Raw genomic sequence first — 16,656 nt, 5'->3', positions numbered from 1 at the left:
TTGTATATTTACTTCTCTGGTTTGGTTTACAGTCCTTGGAACACTGCAGCAAAAAAGCAACCTGAGAGGAAAAAAAAAAATGTCATGTTTTGTAAGAAGGATTATAACATTTGGAAAACAATGTCACTTATGCACAAAAAACAACTGGTTTTATTCAGGTGGAAGAGGGGCAATCCAGTTAGCTTGTATCTGTTACCCTGAAAATATCACGGGGCAGGTGATTGGATTAAGTTCAGTTTGGTTCATGAACTTACTGAACTGCAAACTTGTACCAAATGGTCTTTCGTTAAGAAGGTCTGCAGTCCATCCATGGATTTCTGCAACTAAAGCTGCCTTCTCTATATGAATGCACCCACTTCCTTCCTCCCCATACCATTCTATCAAAGCTATTTCCTTAAATGTCCAGCTATCACACGGTCTCAGTCATATTTATTAAACTAGACGTAGCATTACAGGACCCAAACCAATGAGGAGGAAACCACTATCCATTTTGTTGCAGCTATTTTTGCAGCCAGTTTCCCCTCAAGCTGGTAAAACACCTTTAGAGGCTTGCCAGCGACATCTGAGAGAATAGGCTGCACCGGTTATGTAATACGCCCTTTGGAAGTGACAGCATTTGCATTTTCTATCACAATCAGTTTGCAAAGGACGGTATAAGAAGGGCATGAGTTGACTTTCAAAAGGAAACCAACTGTGTGAAGGCTTTGATTCCACATCCGTGAAAGAAGGCATCAAGCTATTTCATGGGTTCCTTTTTCTTTGAGTTTGTTAGTGGCTTGAGTACATGTGAGCAAACTTACGAAAGTTATCACTAAGATAAAAGCAAAAAACTGCGGATGCTGGAAATCCAAAACAAAAATAAAAATACCTGGAAAAACTCAGCAGGTCTGGCAGCATCTGCGGAGGGGAACACAGTTAACGTTTCGAGTCCGTAGTAATCACTAGTCAGTTTCACAGTAAATTAAATGGAGGGGAGAAAGAAGCCCCCAACTAACTGCATTTATCTGTAACATTCTGTGAAGAGGAGAGGGTTGAATGGGAAACTAACTCAAAAATTCATTCTGTTAAGGGGTATGCTCGCAAAATGTTAGGATCTTTTCTCCTTGCAGATGGTCTCTGTACTTCCTGTATTTCAGCATTGCTTTCACTTCAGAAATCCACCATTTGCAGAGTTTTTTTGTGTTCAAGCATTTAGAAGTTGTTTCAATTTTGCCCCAAGTTTGTGAATAATGAGAACCGAGTTCATAAATTGCAGGACATTAGGGGAATAATTCATTCATGCAGAGCTGCATCGATTCCCTTGGGTAGACAGGGCCACGGGCCACTACCTGTGCAGCATTCTTCATTGATACCACTGAAAGAATGCTGTGCAGGCCCTGGCCCACGGTGCTGCCACTCCCGCTAATTGACACAAGCTTCCTTAAGGCCACTAGAAGTGATACTACATAAACAAATTTCTCCTTCACTGTGTTTAAGTAAAATTTAAATCACTTAAGACCTAACATGGGATCTGCTAGTAGGATTGGTATTGTTCAGGATCATTACAATACAAAGCAAGTACATTTGTTTTCAGTATCCTACATAAAATCAGCAAGTGGAAAAAAAATTATATTTTCGGATATGTGAAAAGCTTGAGAGAATCCCCATGCGTTTGATGTTTTGGGTATGTGATTGTAAATGGGCCCGTTGGTTTATAGTGACTACTTAATTATATGCTGTTAGAAGATTTTTTACCTATGTTTCGGAACTTTTGAACCAGTGGTTTTAGCCATATAAATGCAGATATTTAACTTTGTTTTCATTAGCCCAATTTGTATGGTTGTTGTGAGCTTTATAGCTGCTTTGCTGATGGACATTCTGACCCTGAACGTCTTTGGTATTCAATTTTCTCGGGCATCAATTGTCATTTCCCTGTGTCCAGAGTACAACATTTCCTGCTTTTATTAAACCGATTATTGTATCTAGCAGAATTATTTTTATGTTTACATATACTATTTTTGGTAAAACAAATCTTGCATTACTGTTAATCGAAAGCTATTTGCACTTTAGTCTGATGGCCCTGTTTATAGAGTCCATTGAAATAAGGTTTCCTTTGTAACCAACCTGGAAGACTATTGACACATTGCTTCTTATGATCTTATACATCCATTGTAAATTGTTTTCTGAAATGAAATATTCAGATTATTTTCCTTCCACTTCAGCCTTTGGTTCAGACTTTTCCTTCAGGGCTACAAGGTGGCCTTGATCATACAAAGGCCTACAATCCCTTTACAATGCATGCTTGTGCACTGATATTGATATTGTGTGCCCCATCCCCTCCCCGACCACTTTTTCCCCACCTATCCAATAAACTACTTACTTTGCCTTCTCAAAGAATTAGTAACATCTCTACTGGTAAAGGCAGGCAAACTCAAATATTGGCTCCAAATAGTGTTCCTCCACAAGTGACTCACAAAGTGTGAGCTTTTAGCTTCTGTGACTGTGTACAAATGCAAGATACAATTTTAACAGTGTTGCACTGTGGTGCAATGCCAATCTCACAACATCAAATCCATACATTCCCTGTGAATTGGCAGCACATCGGGGAGGAAAATAGTTCAAGATACAATATTATCACAGCATGTGATAAATTACATACCTTACTGGAGGTAGCAATATCACTAACTCAGGTTATCTCAACATCAATTTAAGTATGGAAGCTTTTTTTTTCTTCTAGTCCTTTAAAGAGTTAGAATTTTGCTGCTGCTTTCTGACTCCTTATCACTTTTCTAATTGGATTTCATTTCTTAAAGCAGACCCCTGCTGGGAGCTGATCACAGAATGCTCCACAACCAAGACCAACACTGAACACTTGTTGTTAGCAGTGACTCTATAAACAGTGCTAATAGTGTTTACACAAGTGTGTTCTTTGACTGTACAGAGATTTGATGCATTGTATGGGTTTCTCTGGTAATAAAATATTTTTGATTAAATAGGCAGTGTTCCTTTTATTGCTTACTGATGTGCAACCGTTGAATTTCCTTTGGACGTTCAATGCATTTGCATTTCATAATCATGAAATCAGAAATCTGTTCTAGATATTTCATTTTGCATCTCAAAGGCTGGACTTCAGTTTGAACTTGAGCTTTTGATGCCCTCGTTCCCATGATTTTGTATCATTACCTACCTCCTCCGTCTCACATTTCACAGGAGTGCTGGCTGTTTTCCATGACTGAACAGAGGAACATGATCTGAATACTGTGATGTGAATTTTTTGACCAGAGCATTAAGTTTAGTTATGGGAGGGATTGGTTGTTTTGTTTTCTTTCCAGGTGAGAAAACCCATACTCTCGCACATTCTAAGAAAGAAATAAGTTGTGCATTGATATAGCCTCAATGTCCCAAAGCTCTTCACAGTCAATGAAGTACTTTTTTTTTTAAGTGTAGTCACAGTTAAGTGTAGGAAAAGTGGAAGCCAATCCATGCAGTAACCTCCCACAAACAGTGATGTAGGGATGTTAATGCAGGGATTAATATTAGCCAGACACCAGAAAAAAACCCCTGCTCTCCTTTGAATAGTGTCGCCTGAGAGGACACATGAGGCCTTGGTTTAACATTTCATCCAAAAGGCAACACTTCCTTTGAAGTATTCCATCAGTACTGCACCGGGATTATGAGCTCAAGGGCAGAATTTTCCCGTTGGTGTGCGGGGTGGGCCCCACTCGTCCGCAGGTAAAATGAGGTGCGGTGATGTTGGGCGAGTGTCCCGACGTCACCATGCGCCATTGCGATGTTTCGTTGGGTGGGCGCGCGATGATGTCCGACGTGCGCCCGCCATTAATTAACGGGCCACTTAAGACCCTTGACTCACCAATCGACGCCGATTTTTCAGTGCCCTTGCAATCTTCGGGTCGGCGCAATGGGCAGGCGGGTAGGACACATTTGTATTAACTTCATTCACGGATGGGATAAGAGGGCTCACTGGGGTCGCGAGTGTGTTCTGTCAAGTATTTATTTTTGAAACTTGCCTGTGTGATCTGCAGTACTTCAAAACACATACCAGCTGTTTTTTTTCTGGACTCTTAACCTTCAGGTCAGCACTCTGCAGTGAGGAATCTTTTCTGGGCCTGCAGGTTTCAGGAAGCCTTCCCTTAGCCTGGGAATGGGAGCAGAACTGAGCACTGGAGGCAGCTCCTCTGAGGAGGAAGGGAGAGCTAGAAGGGGGAAGAGGCCAGGAGTGCACATTCAGCCTCCAGGGGAGCCACCTTTGGGAGGACAGGCACAGGCACAAGGGGCCAAGAGGTAGCCCAAGGCAGAAGGGGCCGCAGAAGACGCCACTATCTTGCTGCCAGGGTATACAGGCGACGAAGCAGCTACCTCAATATGTCTGAGGTGCAGTGCCAAAGGAGGCTCTGTCTCTCAAGGGAGACAGTCAACCATATCTGTCAAATGATAAGGTCTGAGATCTCTGCTAATTGTGTGGGTGGACACCCCATGCCAGTGCCTCTGAAGGTCACAGCTGCCCTCAACTTCTATGCCTCTGGCTCCTTCCAGGGCTCGGTGGGTGATCTTTGCGGTGTCTCCCAATCAGTTGTCCATACTTGTGTCAAGCAGGTTACAGACGCTCTGTTCAGATGTGCATTGACCTTCATCCACTTCCGCTGTGACCAGGCAAGTCAGGCACTGCGAGCCAGAGGCTTTGCGGCCATTGTTGGCTTCCCCCGTGTCCAGCGTGCAATAGACTGTACACATGTGGCCATCAAGGTGCCAGCAGGTGAGCCCAGTGCCTTCGTCAACAGGAAGGGCTTCCACTCCATGAACGTGCAGATAGTGTGTGATCACAGGATGCTGACTCTACAAGTCTGTGCAAGGTACCCAGGCAGCTTCCACGATGCCTACATCCTCAGACACTCCCAGGTGCCGGGGCTCTTCAGTGCTCCAGCCCGGCTTAATGGATGGCAAAGGGCTATCCCCTCAGGTGACTCATGACGCTTCTCTGCCATCCAAGAACAGAGGCTGAGCAGCGCTATAATAAGAGTCACGCCTCCATTAGGGCTGTGGTGGAGAGAGCCATCGGTCTTCTCAAGATACACTTCCAATGCCTGGACCACTCAGGGGGCGCACTCCAGTACCCCCCAGATCGTGTCTCGGTGATAGTGGTTGCATGCTGCGCTCTCCACAATCTGGCGCTGGAAAGGGGGGACGCAGTGGACGATGAAGACGCTGACACAATGGCTGCGGCTGCACACGGTGAGTCCAGCAGTGAGTCCAAGGATGAGCATGCACAGGGAAATGCTGAGGGGGTAGACGCTGACCCGGGCATACTCCAGGGAGGCAGAGACACCCGGGAAGCTTTAATCCAACAAACCTTCAGCTAGCACACCACAGATGGACCTCCAGGACAAGCCTGGGCTTTAGGCTCAATACTTGACACCTAAGTGCAAAATCTGCCAGGTTAGGAACAGTCACTAAGGCCTTATTAATAAAGCTGAATGTCCAACAAAGCACTCATTACAGTTTTGGAAACCAGACACATGCAGAACAAAAGAGGCACCCTCAGCCATGGTGACATGTCTGAATTTATTATGTCAAGCAAACCAACTTATTCCAAAAAAAACATAATAGTGTTACAAATCCAAACAAATCATTAAGACCTCATCTCGGGCCAACACAAAAGCACCAGTGAAAAACCCGTGGTGTGCCTAAGGTGTCTTATGTTTTAGTTTCCGGGTGCTGCGTCTTGGTGCCGCCCCATCGCTCGGAGTGGCATCTGAGACAGCCCGCTGACTCTGCTGTCCTATTGGCCTCTGACCTTGGCGGTCGTCCTCTGGCCCGTGGAGCCTGTGCTGGCCCCACCTGGGAGGGAGCTGCCAGTTCCACCGCTGGCATCTCCCCAGTCGTCGCAGCCTCACCGAATGCAACGGCCACTGGGAGAGGGGTGGAGGAGCTGCTGCCCTCATCCAGAGCGCCCTGAGAGGTGCCCGCAGAGATGACAGGCAGCTGCTGCGCCGATGTGAGGTCGCTTCGGACCTCCCTGCTCACCGTGGATAGATGGGCACTGAGCTAGGAAAGATGATGCCCAAACCATCTCCCACACTGGCACTGACCAGCTGCGGTCAATGCCGATGTGAGGTACTTGCTGGTCAGAGCGCATCCTCAAGAAACCCTGATGGGTCTCCTGGAGGAGCCTCTCCACGAGAGTTGCCACTCTCTCCATGAAGGACGCTTGACATTCAGACATGTGGCTCGTTGCTTCAGCAATCGTCCGTATAGACTCATCCACCATGGAGACCAAGCCTCCAGGCTGACCTCAGCATGGGCAATATCTGCTGGCCCACCCAGCAAAGGACACAGGTCGTCAATGAGTCAATGCAGTCACTACACTCAGACTTGGTTGGGGGGGGGGGGGGGGGGGGGGGCACGGATATGGGGGGCAGCAAGGGGAAAGCCGACCTGCTGGGTTAAATGCCCAATGCCAACATGGTCCTCACCCTGCCAGAGCACAACAAGTCATTGAAGCGCTTGCATTACCGGATCCAGATGCGTCGCGGGAGCTCACCACCCCTGCCACCTCCCCATAGGCACGTTTCATCATGTGCGAGTCCTCCTCCTCCCATCCTGGGGTACCAGGACCTCCCGCCGTGCTGCCACCTCCTCGAGGAGGGCAACTAGGCAGTCATCCGAAAAACAAGGGGCACACTGGCCCCCCGCCCTACCCTCCAGCCTGGCCTGTCCCACTGCCCTACCCTCCAGCCTGGCCTGTCCCACTGCCCTACCCTCCAGCCTGGCCTGTCCCACTGCCCTACCCTCCAGCCTGGCCTGTCCCACTGCCTTACCCTCCAGCCAGGCCTGTCCCACTGCCTTACCCTCCAGCCTGGCCTGTCCCACTGCCCTACCCTCCAGCCTGGCCTGTCCCACTGCCCTACCCTCCAGCCTGGCCTGTCCCACTGCCCTACCCTCCAGCCTGGCCTGCTCCGCTGGCCTACCCTCCAGACTAACCTGCTCACCAGAAGCCCTCTGGTGAGCCCTTCCACTTGCCATTGTGAGCAGCCTTACAAAGGCTGCCAGCGCTTCATATAAACAGGCTGCCAGGTCGCCATTGGACCCAGTGGACAGGGCACTCCCGCCATCGCCCACCCACTCCCGCTATCCTCGGGAGTCACGCATTACACTGGGCAGGTCTTAATTGGCTCGCCCACGTAAAATGGCGGCGTGGACCTGACTGCGGCCGGCAATCGGGTCCGCACCCGCCTGCTCCCACACCCGCCCACTCCCACTCCACCCCAAATTCAGCCCCAAGTCTCCAGAGAGGGACTTGAACTATGACCTTCCAACTTAATTGTTTTGTAATGTACAGAGTAGAATGTAAAGAAAGATGCATCGAATGTTTCTTAGAACATTGCAAACCAATTCACGTTTACATGCAGTCGTCTGTTCAAGAAAATTTAAATTCCTGCTTCTATTTGCACCAATTAATTGTAAATCCTTTGCAGCTTTCTAGTAAAAAAACCTCAAGAGTTGGACAAATGTTATCTTAATTATTATTTCTAACCTTGAATTATTGATTAGATTCCTACCTGTAATGTCCCAAATAACAATCGAAAATTGGCTTGAGCAGTGTGTTAACATTTAAATCTAGCCCCGAATGATGAGTGAAAAACCCTTCTCCTTGACTATTGTAAGGGAGCTTTTCTCAGAATGAGTTTGAGTATCTTCACCCCCGCAGCCCACAATTCAACATTTGTGAGCCACGTTCAAAATCATAAAAGATAGTTAGTGCGAGCAGTGTAAATGTAGCATGAAGTTCCTGCTGAGGTATGTTATTAGGGCAATACAAAGAGAGCTATACACTGCACCGAATCCTAAAGTGCTTAAGGCTGACATGACACCAACGGTCGGTCAAAGGGGGGAAACATTTCATTATATAGCGCTGCCTCTGTGTAAAATATCACACATTAACCCAGAATCTGATCCACGGAGAAAATTTGCAATTCTGTTCAGAATGAAGGGCAACCCAATTTACCTAACAATAGGATTCAAGTCTAACTGGCCTGTGCGGATTTTCCACATTGAAGCATTGATTAGATTCTTACCTGTCATGTCCCAAATTTCTGTAGGCTCAGAGGTTTGCAAGTAGGCCCACTGAAAGGGGAAAGTTACTGAGCCGATTGTAAAAAAAATATAACTGTGGAGATCTTACACAGTATTTATGCTGGATACCTTGTTTGGTATTCCCAGAGAAAATTATTTTTAGGAATTCAGTTTATTCCAAAGCTCCTCAAGACAATAAGCCTGATCTTTTAAAGCATTGTAAGTTACAAAGGGTGTTTTCCTGTGGAAAGATAGACTAGACAATAGTGTTTAATTAAATACAAGCAACGCAAGTTGAACCAACAAAGTCTCTTGCATTCCAATTCTCTTCATTTTTTTAAACTCTTTCATGGGATGAGGGCATCACCGGCAAGACCAGCATTTTTTGCCCCCCTTCCCCCCAATTGCCCTTGAACTGAGTGGCTTGCTCAGCCATTTCCGAGGATAGTTATGAGGCAACCACATTGCTGTGGGCCTGGAGTCACACGTAGGCCAGTCCTGGCAATATAACTATAACGGTGATATAGTTCCAAGTCAGGATGGCGTGTGGCTGGGAGAAGGACACGCCGGTGGCGGTGCTCCCGAGCATGCGCTGTTTTTGTCCTTCTCGCTGGTAGAGGTCGTTGGTTTGCAAGGTGCTGAAGGAGGAACCTTGGTGGGTTGTGGCAGTGCATCTTGTGGATGAAGCACACCGCTGCCACTGTGCATCGGTGGTGGAGAGAGTAAATGTTTAATGTGGCGGCTGGGATGCCAATCAAGAGGGCTGTTATATCCTGGATGGTGTCAAGCTTCTTGAGTGCCGTTGGAGCTGCACTCGTCCAGGTAAGAACTGTCCCATGAACCTGACTGGAAAATGCAAAGAGTAAAACTTCAGCAAATGTCCAAATAAATTCTGCAAAGGTGAATTCTGATTTGGTTCACTTTCCTGTTCGACACACGTACAAACTAAATTTGTCGACCATAAGCAAAATTTCTGACTTTAGTTAAAAAGAAGTCATCAGATTTAGAAATTGTTAGTAACAAAATCTATGCAATTATGAATTTTGTTTGTGCAACTCTGCAAAAAGAAACCATTACTTTTTATGTAATATTGAAGGAAAATTGTTTTGCTACTTGTATTGGAGTAATTCCTTATCATTTATTCAATGTCTGTAAGTTTGTCAGTAAAATTGACCCTCTCATTAAAGCCCCTGTGATGGGCATTTGATTCTTGTGACATTGCTAAAGGTTGAGTTGGGATCTGGGGGTATTGTGATGTTTGGATGCTCACCAGTAGTCTCGTGCTACTCCAAGTGCTTGACACTAATCGTAGCATTTCTACTGCCACCAGCAAATCAGCTCGGACAAAGGATCAAACCTGGAACATCCTGGTGATCTAAATTTAAAACTTCCCCTTAAAGAGGATGAATGTGAATTTCCCAAGAAAATTAGATATAACTATTTGGTTCAGCACTCATTCCAATCACCAGTAAGTTTTTCAAATGCTATTTAGCATAGTTTAATAATGTTCTTAATTTAGTTCTCCGCCCGCCAACCCCACCCTTTCTCATCCTCGTCCTTACAAGTCTACTCTCCCTTTTTACTGGAAAATGTGAAGTAACAGCAAATATACAGATTTTTGTATCTTTAGGCCAACATTCAGTCAACAGATTGTTGCTCATTATCCTCAGTAACCTAGACAAAATAGATGACGGCCCCATCATGGGGAAGTGGCGATCAGATTGAGTTGACCCTAGTGTGACTAGAGTGACACAATGGCAAACTTCATTGGTGCATAGTGAAGGAATCTATATGTTGAAATGTTGAGGGTGAAAATGATTAGATTTATGTCAAGTTGAGTCGCTGTACAGGTAGAAGATGAAGAAGTATGGCATCAATTAATAAGCAACAGTGCCCAAATAGAATGGGTAGTACACACTATTATATATTACAAATAATGAATGATTTGCTGTCTTCTATTGAAATCGCACCTGCAAGTAATTTGATGGTAATGTTATCACTTAGTTCAACAATATTTCGGCACAGACTAGAAGGGCTGAATGGCCTGTTTTCTGTGCTGTAGCGTTCTATGGTTCTATGGTTCTATAAACTGAATTTCCCTTTCCCCGAACATTGTGATAGGCATCTATAATGTCCCTCATTCCTCTGGATGTTCAAACGTGCCATTTATTCTGTTGATCAGATTCAGAGGAATCTGCCTCGAAATGACTTCAGAGATTCCTGCTTAGCTTAAAGCTGTTGTCTTCCACCATCCCCAGAAGGACACTGTGAGGCGGGTTCCAGCTCTCGTTTGTTAATAAAACTCAGGCGCAGTACGATATGGCTTGGGTTGCATGAGTTCAGACAACAACGACAACAACAACAACCTGCATTTATAAAGCACCTTCAACATAGTGAAACATCCACAGTTCTTTACAGGAGCGTTATCAAACATACTGAGGCACATGCAATATTAGGACAGGTATCCAAAAGCCTGGTAAAAAGCGGAAGGTTTAAAGGGGCATCTTAAAGGAAGGGAGAGTGGCAGAGAGGTTTAAGGAAGGAGTAGAGCTTAGATTCTAGGCAGCCCAAAGGCACAACCACCAAAGGAGAACAGCTACTGGGGCAACATAAGAAAACATAAGCCAGCACCTGTGGACCTAGGAATTAGCATCTCTGAGAGTGTGGGGAAATGAAGCCACAAAGCACTCATCCAGCCACATGGAGGATGAACAGACTCTCCCAATATTTCTTACTCATATTCAATGCAACGATTAGACTCCATAGGCAAGTACATTCTGCCTATGAATTCAAACTGGGTCTTACGCACAAGGTGCTGAGGAAAATGGGTCCCTGAGCAAATTAGCCCCTTTACAGAAAAGGGTGCAGGGTATGAAGCGGATTACAGCAATTTACATTGTCTCTTCCAAAACAATGAAGTTCCCAAAATCCTAGCAGTTCCCTTCACTAACTTTTGGCCTTGCATTAAAAAGAAATTGCGTAAAAAATGAACCCACAAGCTCCTTATAGAGTGGCATAACAAAATGGGAAATTGAAGAACATGGATGGCGGGCTGATTATGTCTCCTTTTTTTCATAAACCAGTTAAACTGAAAAGTAAAATATAAAAAATCTCAGTTAATCAGAAATAACCCACTTTCAATTGCTTCCAGCGCTCAGTCAAGCAGCATTAAGCTCTAGTAGGATTCTGGCATCAGGCTTTAGGTGTTAGGCAAGTGACAGTCCAGGGCTCAATATTAATCATTCCTATTGCCTGGCAGGGCTTTGTGACCTCTAACCTTTACTAAGCAGTCATCATAAACAAAGGTCTCAGGTGAAATTTGCATCTAAAAATTAGCAAGATTGTGGATTCTTTGATCCCTGATGTAAAAATGGCACAAAGGAAGGTGGTTGTAGTTGTTGGAGGTCAGTCATCTCAACTCCAGGACATCACTGCAGGAGTTCCTCAGGGTAGTGTCCTAGGCCCAACCATCTTCAGCTGCTTCATCAATGACCTTCCTTCCATCATAAGTGGGGATGTTCGCTGATGATTGCACAATGTTCATCACCATTCGCGACTCCTCAGATACTGAAGCAGTCCATGTCCAAATGCAACAAGACCTGGACAATATCCAGGCTTGGACTGACAACTGGCAAGTAACATTCACACCACACAAGTGCCAGGTAATGACCATCTCCAACATGAGAGAATCTAACCATTGCCCTTTCTCGTTCAATGGCATTACCATCACTGAATCTCCCACTATCAACATCCTGGGGGTTATCATTGACCAGAAACTGAACTGGACTAGCCATATAAATACTGTGGCAACAAGAGCAGGTCAGAGGCTCGGAATCCTGTGGCGAGTAACTCACCTCCTGACTCCCCAAAGCATATCCATAAGGCACAAGTCCGGAGTGTGATGGAATACTCCCCACTTGCCTGGATGAGTGCAGCTCCCACAACACTCAAGAAACTGACACCGTCCAGGACAAAGCAGCCCGATGGATTAGCACCACATCCACAAACATTCACTCCCTCTACCACTGATGCACAGTAGCAGCAGTGTGTACCATCTACAAGATGCACTGCAGGAATTCACCAAGGCTCCTTCGACAACACCTTCCAAATCCACAACCAGTATCATCTAGAAGGACAAGGGCAGCAGATAGATGGGAACATCACCACCTGGAAGTTCCCCTTCAAGTCCATCACCATCCTGACTTGGAAATATATCACCATTCCTTCACTGTCGCTGGGTCAAAATCCTGGAACTCCTTTCCTAACAGCACTGTGGGTGTACCTACACCACATGGACTGCAGCGATTCAAGGAGGCAGCTCACCACCACCTTCTGAAGGGCAATTAGGGATGGGCAATAAATGCTGGCCCAGCCAGTGATGCCTACATCCTATGAATGAATAAAAAAAATCTTAAACATATGGATCCCATGTTCTGAAGGTAACTATCCTGGTTGTGCTATGCCTTCAATGCAAAGGTTGCTGGAAAACACGACCAAAATTAGTTTAAATGGCCTCCACACGATTAGTAATGGATATGAGGTCTTACCCTACTGCAAATTTGGCAATAATTGGTGTTCTTATTCTGAGAAACTATGCACGCAATGATCAAGATGGTTGAAATCTTCCAAAGCCCAGGTTCAGATAGGCACTGGTTTTTTATGTGAATAAAGCCCTGTGATTTCAGGAGAATGTTTGATGTCAGAAGTCAGTGTGTCATGAAATTGGGGAAAGCCAATTTCCCAACACCATCGTTCTTCATTTTGATGAGGATATGCAAAAGGACAGCGAGAATATTATGTTATGCAAATACACTGAATTTCCAATATCCTCTGCAGTCTCAACTGATCCATATTTCATAAGCAATTATCCCGTGGAAGTAACAGAAGGATGCATTGCAGTTGATCTGGAATGCTATCTGCAATGATTCTAGTTTTAAAACAACAGCAACCATTGTCCAATAATATTTCATTCTTGCTCAGTTAGAATTTTTTTTTTACTTTCCATCAACTGAGCTTTGAATCTGGACTTCCTTCAGATGAAATTTTCATCAGTAAAAGTATTTTATGCATGTACATTAACGTAACCTCAAGAATTCCTGTCTCCTCCGAAACTACCTACTTTCCCCCTGTGCATGACTTTGTGGATCCTGATTTCACTACAGTCCCTCACCCGAGTGGTCACCTTTCTTCTGTTGGTTCACTATCTGACTAAGAGAGGGGCACATGACAGGTAAGCCTGATGCTCCCAACACTTTACAGCAAGGTTCAAGGAGTATCCATGCTGATGGCCGCGTCTCTAGCCAGGGATGCTGAAGTTAACTTTAACACCCCTATGTTGCTGAAATTCTCACCAACTCACAGACCCCAGGAAGTGAATATAGTTTAAAATAATGCTTCACACAAATAACGACAGACAGGAAAAGATCCTCCGGTCCAGTCAGCCTCTTCCTCACAACTGCAACGTTCTGCGTCACACTAATATGTACAGTCCCCAATTTACTAGAAACCAGTCCCAGATCCCCTGCAAGAGGCAAAAAAAGCAGATAAAATCCCAAGCCAATTTGGGAATTGGGAATGGTGGGGGGAATGAAACCTGGAAGATTCCTCTCTAAACCCTCCCCCTCCCCCAGACACACACACACACACACAACTTAGACAGTCAAAATTAATCTAAGAGACCACGCTGTTCCTGATTTTTGTTGTACACTATTTACCTTTCACATGTGACCTCCCAGTCAGAAACAGGACAAGATTTCGCTTAAAGAAATTTTGTGAATCAATGTTCACCGTACGGAGCCAGCAGACTGTTCCATGGGTTCAATATTCTCTGAGAAATGGATCACCTCAGGACATTCAACCTGGTTCTGCCTTACATCCTTGAATTACTTGAAAGTTTCATCCCTCATCCTCCCTAATCTATTTAGCACAAACACAATGTATTCCCTTAATCATCACGTAAACCTTGATCAAATCACCCCTAAAATGATATCCACTTTATCCAACAAGCACTAATTCAAAAGATTCACCATTCTGTCCCTTTCTAATGACTTGCTATGGCATCTTCCATTGCATTCTGTATAGAGTGATATCATTGTCAGCATCTTGAGCTATTGAATCTTCCAAAGAATTTTGGCTGCAATATATCTGCATCTGTTTATGGATTTTTTTAAACTTAGATATCAGCTGATGATAGGAACAAATTGGCAATTTCTTCTGGCACATTCTACGACTTGGGTGATGGATTTGAAGAGTTTTTGGTAAATTTGCTCTGAAGCCAGTGTTGGTAATCTAAAAAAGGTGGGCTATTATTATATAGTACTCCGTATGAGATGCAAAGAAAACTCCTACATTATCTTAAAATGATTTGGTTTCAATTCAGAACCTCATTGCTTCTGCACGTACAACCTGGGGCTGTGCATGTGAAAATAACTGGTTTTGTTTCTTATTCGAGGGACCTTCTTGTTAACCAATAAAACATTCTCTTGTGCATTTTGCATGTTTGAGGAGCAATCATAACTATAATCCACTGTTAATACAAAGATATAATTGGGAGATACACAATCTTAAGGTATTGACCTCTTGATTAGAAACAGCATGCTCAAGTCTCATTCTCCACTGAAATTGGCACTTGAAGTTCCCTGGAAGAGAAGCTTCATCAGAGCTGGATACTAAGTTGAGTTGCAATAGCACTACATATTTTTTGAAGTGTTTTAAAGGTGTGCCCTGAGCTTCCCCTGAACTGTTCATTTTAATAAATGATCTTAGCAAGCTTCGGTGAACTTTGGATGCCTTAATTCAATGCCCACCCAAGTTAAACAGCAAGAAAAAAGTCCCAAGTACAAGTCAATCGAGGCTGCTCTTTTGACTCATAGCAGGTGGTCCACATCTATCCAATGAACCTTGGTAACCTGGCCTGCTGAGCCTTGGGCATGGCTTATGCTTCTAATTCCAATTTGCTGGTTTGTCCTGTTAGAATTTAAGAGACTTGACATTTGGAAAGCGTTGTTCTTGAGAAATCAGGGCATCTGGGGCAGCAAATTCACCTTGGACAGTGGGGCAACATGGGTGGCATCTGGTACTGTTCGTAGTGTCTGATATGTAATTGATTGCAATGGAACTTGTATAAAGGACGGCTGATCCGATGCTGCCATGTTTTGCACCATCCTCCAAGATGAATCTCTACCTCTTGGACCTTTTAGTATCCACAGCTTCAAGATATGTGGAAATTAATGAGATCCCTGATCTTAAGTTTCCTTGTGGCCTGCAAGAACGTTCAACCTATGTGGCCAAGAAGACAAACTCCTTGGCCACTCTGGGTCTATAGCAAATATCATTGTTTTTCTTCCAATTCCTTATCTTGAATAGATGGTCCAGCCTTACAGATGTATTGAGGGATGCTATCAGTGTTGACTGATGCAGTTTAACCGCAGGAAACTTGATTGACAGTGGAAATCGACTTTGATATTTTCATTTATTTCATTTAAAAAGATTGTAAGCATGCTATGTGTAAGCGTGTTTATAGATTTGTTAAAATTATTCCACAGAGGAAAATGTCTGGGCAATTACAAAACCTGGGCTTACAAAAGGGCTCCTCCTCTTCAGGATTGGAAGGTTTTGGACACTCTGTCAGCATCAAGCACATCCATGTCCTATGTAGCAGGCTAAAGTTCCATCTATTTATTCCATGCCAACAATGTGCCTCAGTCTCAACTGAAAAAGAGCATCTCTTACTACAGCCAATGACATTTGTACAATTTCAATGGCACCAGCCACACCATCCATCCTGTGGCATCTCTGAATTAGGCTGTCAATTAGGATCATTTCAGCTCTGTGGATTCACATCATCTTCTGTCCAGTCTATAACACCGTTAGCCCTCCTTTTGTTAAATTAAGGGTGGAGTTGGATGTGGTTATTGACTGTGTGACCAATTATTTGACTTCCATTGTCATGTATGACATCAGGGAATCCCGTTTTAATTTGAGAACAGTAACTGCCCACCTTGGTGTAGACTTCCAACTTTTCACCTGGGCGTAACATTGACACTGTGGACCAGGTTACATCAATGGAGATGAAAGAGGTTTCTATCGTGGACAAGTGATCCCCAATGCCAGTTTTACTCAGGGGCAACATGACTCAGAACAAGTCTGGATCCCCTCATTCCATTTTCGACTTTTGAAGGGTGGGTGACAACAAATGTAGGATCATACACCACAGAAGGAGACCCATTCGGCCCATCATGCCTGTGTCAGCCCTTTGAAAGAGCTTTCCAATTAATCCCACTCATCTGCTCCTTCCATGTTGCCCGTCTGATTTTTCTTTTTCATGGGTCAATCCAATTCCCTCCTGCAAGTTATTACTGAATCTGCTTCCTTTCAGACAGTGCATTCCGTAATGTAAAGAAAAAATCCAAAGGAAAGTTAGGACAAAAATAAGCATAAAAGAATATTTTATTCATCGTGAAGACCGTAGCTTATAAAAATGTGCCGTGCCAATAAATAATAATTATTTTAATTAACTTTAAATTTCAGGAGAATTGTAACGTTGACACGATGTATATAATTTACCCGATACAGTCAAAACTAGCA

The sequence above is a fragment of the Cetorhinus maximus genome, chromosome 2 (genome assembly GCF_964194155.1).
Source record: "Cetorhinus maximus chromosome 2, sCetMax3.hap1.1, whole genome shotgun sequence".
NCBI classification, from domain to species: domain Eukaryota; kingdom Metazoa; phylum Chordata; class Chondrichthyes; order Lamniformes; family Cetorhinidae; genus Cetorhinus; species Cetorhinus maximus.
Note: the sequence above shows the minus strand (reverse complement) of the source record.